Source organism: Sesamum indicum, linkage group LG15 (assembly GCF_000512975.1).
Source record: "Sesamum indicum cultivar Zhongzhi No. 13 linkage group LG15, S_indicum_v1.0, whole genome shotgun sequence".
Lineage (NCBI taxonomy): Eukaryota > Viridiplantae > Streptophyta > Magnoliopsida > Lamiales > Pedaliaceae > Sesamum > Sesamum indicum.
Window position 1 is genome coordinate 7,873,880 of NC_026159.1, and position 7,842 is coordinate 7,881,721.

Consider the following 7,842-nt stretch of genomic DNA (forward strand, 5'->3'; position numbering starts at 1 on the left):
TTTATTCCAAAGCATACGCTCGACCACGCTTGATGTCGCCGAGCTACATGAGTTAGAAAATAGTGTTGCCATCATACTGTGCAACCTTGAAAAGATATTTTCTCCAGCTTTTTTTGACTCAATAGACCACCTGACTTTCACCTGCCGTATGAAGCTCGTGTATGTGGGCCACTGCAATATAGGTAGATGTACACATTTGAAAGGTTCTTACATGAGTTGAAAAAAAAGGTAAAAAATAAAACACATGTCGAAGTATCAATTGTCGAGGCATACATTAGAGAAAATTGATTTGTTTCCTTCACAATATTTTGAGCCAGATGTGCTATCCAAACGAAGCATGCCTCATAGAAATAATGAGCATACGAGTAGCAACGATAGAATTCAGGTGTTTATTTTCAACTACCCTGGTCGGGTTAGTGGTGTCTCGAAGAAGAGATGTCACAGTAAACCAGAACAACACATCATCGAGATGTACATTTTGACCAATCATTTGGTCGACCCAATTATTGATCGATGTGTATCAATTGAGCTCAAGGATTTGTTCAAACGACGTGTAAGTTAATACATTTTTTTGAATTTTTAAAAGTATGTTGTGTCCAAATTTAAAATATTTAATTAATATATGAGCGTGCAGCTACATCCCGAGTTGAACTACATGGACAATGAGCTCCTGAAGTGCCATTATTGAGATCCAAGTGTAGAAGTGACGTCGGTCCTTTGCTATTTTGTGAACGGGTACAACTTCCACACGGATGGTCACAACGCCGACAAATCAACCATGAATTGTATGGTGTGTGTCAAAAGTTCATCGTATACAGATGAGGACAATGACTTCTATGGAATCATCAAAGAGATCATTAATTGACATACCATTCATTCCAAACTTGTACATTATTTTGTTCAAGTGTCGTTGGGTTGATCCAGTAAGAGGCATGAAGGTAACTCCCACGCTATCATCTCATTGATGTAAACTTCAAAAAAGTGTACCAACACTATCATCTCGTTGATGTAAACTTCAAAAAGGTGCACCAAAAGAATGAGCCATTTATACTTGCACAACAAGCAGTATAAGTGTACTACACTGAGTACCCAAGTTTGAAGAGGGACAAAGCGGATTGGATGGTTGTTTGCTTGGACAAAGAGGGACGTGTAAGCTTGGAGAGTTGTTGATGAGTCCAAGTGGGCTGAGATTGTATATTAGTCGGAGAAAATCGTACCAGTTCTTGAAGTTGCTATGGACAATCAGTCGTACCATCTACGTGATCTTAATTGTTTACAAATTGTGGTCGATTATTCGATTGCACACCAGCAGGGTACATATATTTTACGGACTCAAGCTAGTCAAACTGATAATAAAGATGAAGAGGATGATGAAGACAGTTTCAAGGACTACGAGACTGACGAGGATGAATACGAGGCTAATGCATATTTTTTTAATGAAATATTTTCTTTGCAATGTTGTAAATAAAAAATTATATTTTTTTAAAAAAATTATTATTTGGGAATTTTTAAAATTACTGAAATTAATGCTTGAAAATTATGACGATGATACTTGAAAATTTCTGATTTTTAGTGAATTTCTGTAATTTTAAAATAAATTTCAGAAATTTTCTGTATTTTCTGTAATTTAAAAAAAAATTCAGAAATTTTCCACAATTTCTTAATTTTTTTATTTTCTGTAAATTTCTGCAATTTTTTTGTAATTTCCTGAATAGGAATTTTTATAAAATTATTAGAAAATTATGAACTAAAATGCAATTTTTAGGAAAATTATGCACCTAAATGAAATTTTTAGAAAATAAGAGGACCTTAATGTAATTTAGAAAAATAGAAATTTTAATAAAATTATGGACTACAATGCAACGTTTAGGGAAATTATGCACTTAAATGAAATTTTTAGTAAATTAGAGGATCTTAATGTAATTTTAGAAAAATAGGAATTTTATGAAATTTACAAAAAAATATCATTTTATAAATAATTAACATTATGTGTTTTTAATGTTAATTTTTTTTTTAAATTTAAATAATAACTGTTGGTGCTCTGTCTCACCTGGGACCAGGTCGTGGCCGAGGCCATGGCCACACCCGCGGTCGTGGCCCTTCCAGTCCTCCCCAAAATGAGCCAGGGATGCATCTTCAGCGCTACCATCATTGGAGGCTGTGGCTTAGCCCTTGCCGCTTCTTGCAGACTCCCACAAAGTGGGGTCAAATGCTGCGGGTGCCAGCAATTCACAGGCCTCGGCCTGGTCGTGGAAGTCGTTTCAATAGTTTGTAACGCCTCATTTAGTCGCGGGACGGCTTTTCGTTACAAAAGCCATTACAAATTAAAAAAAATTATTACAAATTAATAAAAACGTCGTTACAAAAATCGTTTCAATAAAATGATTTTTTTTTACTATTTATGTTTAGTGGGAGCTCTTGAAGTATCTAATGAGACTGAAATTCTCACTCAATGAAATTCTTCCTAAAATGCCACAATTGAACATCGTCTTTGATAAAGGAGGAGTTGGACCTTATGGAACATGGTTCAATTGATTTTTCACTGAGCTACCTTGACCCAACTGAAAACGTACTTAGCAAGGTTGCCAAGTACAAGGAAAATTACATATTGCCATTGAAACCTTGTTGATTTTTTGGGCCAAGAAAATATCACATAAAATTGCCCTTATATATCACATATCAACTGCATGCGATGTTTTTCTGATAGTAAAAATAATCTACAAAGGTCATATGTGACAAAGTATAAATTTCGCTACCATTTTCACGTGTAATCATAGAAAACTCAACCAATCAAGTCCATTCAATACAAGAACAATTACAAAGATTTCCCTTGATTTCTGGTTAAAGAAATTGGATCAAATTCTTTTTTCAGATGCGAAATAAACGTCAACAATTGGAATAGAGCGTTACCCAATAGAAGTTGACATGAGAAAAGGAGAAGGAGAAGTAGGGTGAAGGGGTGTCTAACCCTAGATGGCCCATTCCTCCAAAAGTGACTATAAATGCTATGGGGCAGAAGCGCACTACTTTTTTGGTAAACAGAATAGACTGATGATGTGTTTGAGGGAAGTGTTAAATCATTTGTAATCGATTGCCTTATGATTGAATACATTTTCAGTTCTTATATATAAATATATAATATTTATTAAGAAAATTATTTTAAGACAATTATTGATAATTACGAACTTGGGTCTAAATATACAAATATTTTTTTAAAAAAAAATTATAATTACATCCTTCGAGATATGATTATAATTATAAATACATTCTTATTTTGTGATAAAAATTTATACAAACATCCTCTAATGTATATTATACTAACACTTTTTAAGAAAATGTACCCGTAATCTTGCAAAAGGTAAGAAGTGCATGTATTTGTGTATTTGAACCTTAATATAATTTACTCTTAAAATAACTATTGAAAAAAATATAAATTTATATAAAATGCTCCTAATTGTATTTATTTCTTGTACAAAACTAATATTTACTAATAATTTCTTATATATATATTTTTAAAATTAATTTGTTTTATCATTTTTAATCAATTCATCTTATCATTTTTTTTAACACGTCTTATCTGTACGTGTTTTCATCCACATAAATAAGTATAATAAAAAAATATTATACACGTATATCGAGTGTAATTTAATGGTTAGCACTGATGTGATAGGAATTGTTTGTAGTCAAGCAAAAGGATTGCCTGAGAAGTCATTTTATAGAGAAAATCATTCCGACTTTAAAAGATGATTCATCTTCCTTGGAGCTTCTTGATCTCATAGATTTTGGTCCTCCAACTCCTCAAACACCCACATCAAGCATATATATCTTGGTCGTTTCTTTCACAATTATTAAACATAATATTGGTAATAATTTTGAAATTATTCTCAAATTATATATTTGTTTTATTGTATCATAATATAATTATCAATTAGAAAAACTGTGAATAAACCCATCATATAAATAATTGTTCCAACTTAATTGACGATGATACAACAATGATAATTATATTTATTGTTACTATATTATCATTATACACGTGCCATCAATTGTTTATATTGATGAATTTAAGCATAACTTTTGTCACTTAAAATTATTAATTAATAATTATATATATAATTTTTTAGCTACGATTAATTACTACAGCAAAAAAAAAAAAAAACCTTGACAAGTACAAATCAACCACGATTTCGCAACAACCATTAGACGTTGCTCCAAAACATCCGCCATAGCCAAATTAATATTTTGGCTATGTTACAAACTCATGACTAATAGTGATTAAATAATTATTTTAATTTTATTTAACCATTATTAACAGCATTAACTATTATGATTTTTAAGTCATGCTTATTTATTATGTAACGAAAATTCAATTTTTTTTTAATATCCTTTAGGAGAGAGATGAAGACAAAGTTAAGAGGGGGGTTGTGGGGGTGGGTGTGGCATCAAAAGGGCATGATGAGAGTATGATTGTGAGGGGGAATAGAATTGTGGTTTCTTGGCAGTTGTATTTATTGGAAGTCGGAGTGGCGTAGGTGAAGATGCGGACACCGACAGACCACCATTTACATTTATATATTTCACATCTTTGCTTGGTTAAGGCACCTGTTGAGTAGAGACTGACACTGTCCTTCGCGAAAGTCGCTGACCGTATTGTCTACCCCGCATTTAAAGCGCGCCATGGGGTACTGCTGTACTTAGCACTAATGTCAATGGGTAGGGTTTTACTCTACTTATTCACTTATAGATTAATATCCAAATTCAGATTCCAACTTAATAAATATTATTAGATCTAATTCCAATCTATACCCATTAAAAATATATAAATTGTGTTTGGATCGTGTTTCTACTCATTAATATCCATGGGTTTAAATACTTAATTCGAATCCAAAAAATATTTTTTTTACCCGATTCAATTAAATTATTTATTGTGTAATTCTTCACTAAGTATATTTTTTATTCAATAAATAATAAGTTATATAATATATTATCATGCTAGGCATATTTTCAATATCTTAATTGACAATAATGCTTGCTTGAAGACTTGAAGTTATAAAATTAAATTTTATAATATTAAATTGGGAAAAAGAAATTTGGTCCATTAACATTGTATGCAATTAATTTTAGTACACTAACTTTCATTGTTATCACATTTTGGCCACTGATTTACAGAAATGGGTCAATTAGATACTACGGCGAATGAAACTTGGATTTTTTGCCGGAAAATAACATGTGCCATAATTTGGGGATTTTTAGTCCCATGTGGCACTATAGTATTACATGGCACTTGAGGTGGACGTTTTTGGAGGGAAAACCGTTAGTTTTTCAATCGCAAAGCCAATTACCAACTAATAAAAAGGGAAAAATAAGATTTCTTCCCCATTTTGCTTCCATCCTCATCCCATCCTTCCGGTCTCCAAAACATATCTACCATCTCAAGACCGATTTTGTGCTGCTGTGGAAAGAGAGTTATGGTGAGAATTTCATGGAATAATGAGAACCTAGGTAGAAGGTTTCATTCCTGTGAAGACTACAAGGTTATTATCTCATTTTTCTCATTGAAATTTCTATTTTTTTTGTCGATTTTTCTGTAATTTTTTTACTTATTTTTCTCGGTTAATTTTCTATGTTTTCTGTAATTTTTTTTCTCATTTTAATTCGTTATTTTTTCTCATTGTAATTTATGTATTTTTTTCTCATTTTACTCGGTTAAATTTTCTCATTTTTCTGCAATTTTTTCCCCATTTCTCGTGTAGACCGAAGAATGTGGATTTTTTTATTAGGAAGATCCACCAATGTGTGCTCGGATAAAAGTTATAATTCCTGAATTGCTAGCAAAATGTTCAGAATTCGAAGCTAAGATTGAAGAAATGAAGAAGATTGAGGAGGAGTTTGCAAAATTGAAGAGAAATTGTAGAAAATGGAAATTAATTTCAGTAATTGTCGTTCTTATTTTCTACTTTGTGTAGGGTGTGTATAAGTAAGTGTATTTCAGTATGTGTCATTTAAGTGTATTTTAGTAGGATCTGGTGTAATGCTTTTGGTGAATGTGAATGTATCTACTAAAGACAAGCCCTTCATTAGTTGCAGTATTTCTCGAAACTTGTAATTGCATTTTCAATTACACATACACAATGCCTTCAATTGCATATTTCTGTTTTCTGCATAACACATACATAATGAAACCTGTAATTGCATTTTCAATTTCTGCACAATATGCATTGTTGTGGAACCTGTAATAGCACTTTCAAACTGTACATCTACTTGCAGCATTTCTAAACCGTCATACAATTGCATTTTCAAAATATACATGTAATGGCATTTCGAAACTCAAACTGAAACTGTAAAATTTTGTGCCAAAAGGTTGTAGTGTTAGAAACAAAAAATATTATTACTTTCTGCCAAAACATTATTGCAAACAAAGAATACAAGTCTCTACCAAAGTATTACTGGTTTTTGCCAATGTATTACAAGTTCTAGGCCTTTTTCTTATCTTTGTGCAATTCACTTATAATATTGCTAAAATTTGACAAAGCGACAAATTTTCTTCCTCCTTTGAAAATCAATGGGGTTGATCCTAAACTCCTTTGCTCATCCAATGGCTTTCTACCCACTTCAGCATCAACAAAAGAAGTGTGCTCCTTAGTTTTTACTCTTTTCTGGTATTGTTGAAATTGATCAAACATACTTGGTGCAGTTGCAAATGGTTTTGGAGCTTTTCTGTTCTGAAGCTTTCTAACCACATGAGCAACAACTGGGATGTATCCCTATACAACCAACAGACAATCATCAAAACAACAACACAAGAGCAAACATTTTAACAATAACGAAACAATAGAATCTTACACTTCTTGTTCTCCTATGCAATATAGGTTACTTACCCTTTCTTCTAACCTATTAAGAGCAAAACAAGAGCAACAGATTAAAGGTCATCCTTTAGTAGTTATCTAAACATTAAAGGATGAGCAACAGATTAAACGCAACAGTTTTGGAAAAGTACACCTGCATTTTCTCTGGTTGTTTTATTGGAGGGACTTGGCTAGAAGTATCAGGGATAGACTCATTTGATGCAATTTTGATAGCACAACCTCTAGCATTATGTCCTTGGCTACCACATTTTCCACTCTTGACAGTGGTTTATTGCTTTTTGATCCTGGATGAACCTTCCTCAAGGGTTGGAACACCTCTTATTTTCTTGTTCTTTTGCACTGGCTCATCTACTTCAAGTTTTTCACTTGATTTGGGGGGCCAGCCACCCTCTTCACAACCTTTGGTGGCACTGGAGGACTCAAGTCACTCATCTGAGTCTCTAACTCTTTAATGCGGGCTTCCATCAACGACCTCGATCGTAACCATTCTTCTTCTTTGGAATTGAAGGCTGCAATTTGAGCTCTCAATTCTCGATTTGTGCGGTCAGCTAGGAGGTGGTTTTGACGAAAGCCAGCACATTTTAGAGTTAAGCCTCGAATGAAGTTCGCCGTCTAGCAATAAAACACAAGCGTCAGAAAACGGTAGAGTATAGAGAAGGAAGCGAAAAAGAGAGATACCTGAATTAGGGAATGGGCACAGTGCTCTTCCATCCTGGTGAAGGGGGTGTGTAAAAGAGCAGCTTGGTTGCTAGGGAGGCAGCTCGCGTCGTACAATTCCCAAGAATCTTGACCTGACCGGGTTCTAAAGACAGAACTCCGAGGAGAGATCTGCCAGTCCGGAACCTATTTTTCACCTTCCAATTGAGCTGTAGGATGGTCTGGACCACGTAGGTCTAACCGGGCGGTCCTCCAACACTCCGTGATACTCCGCAGCATGATCATATCCCTTTCTTCCTCTAGCCTAGTCTCTTCAGAG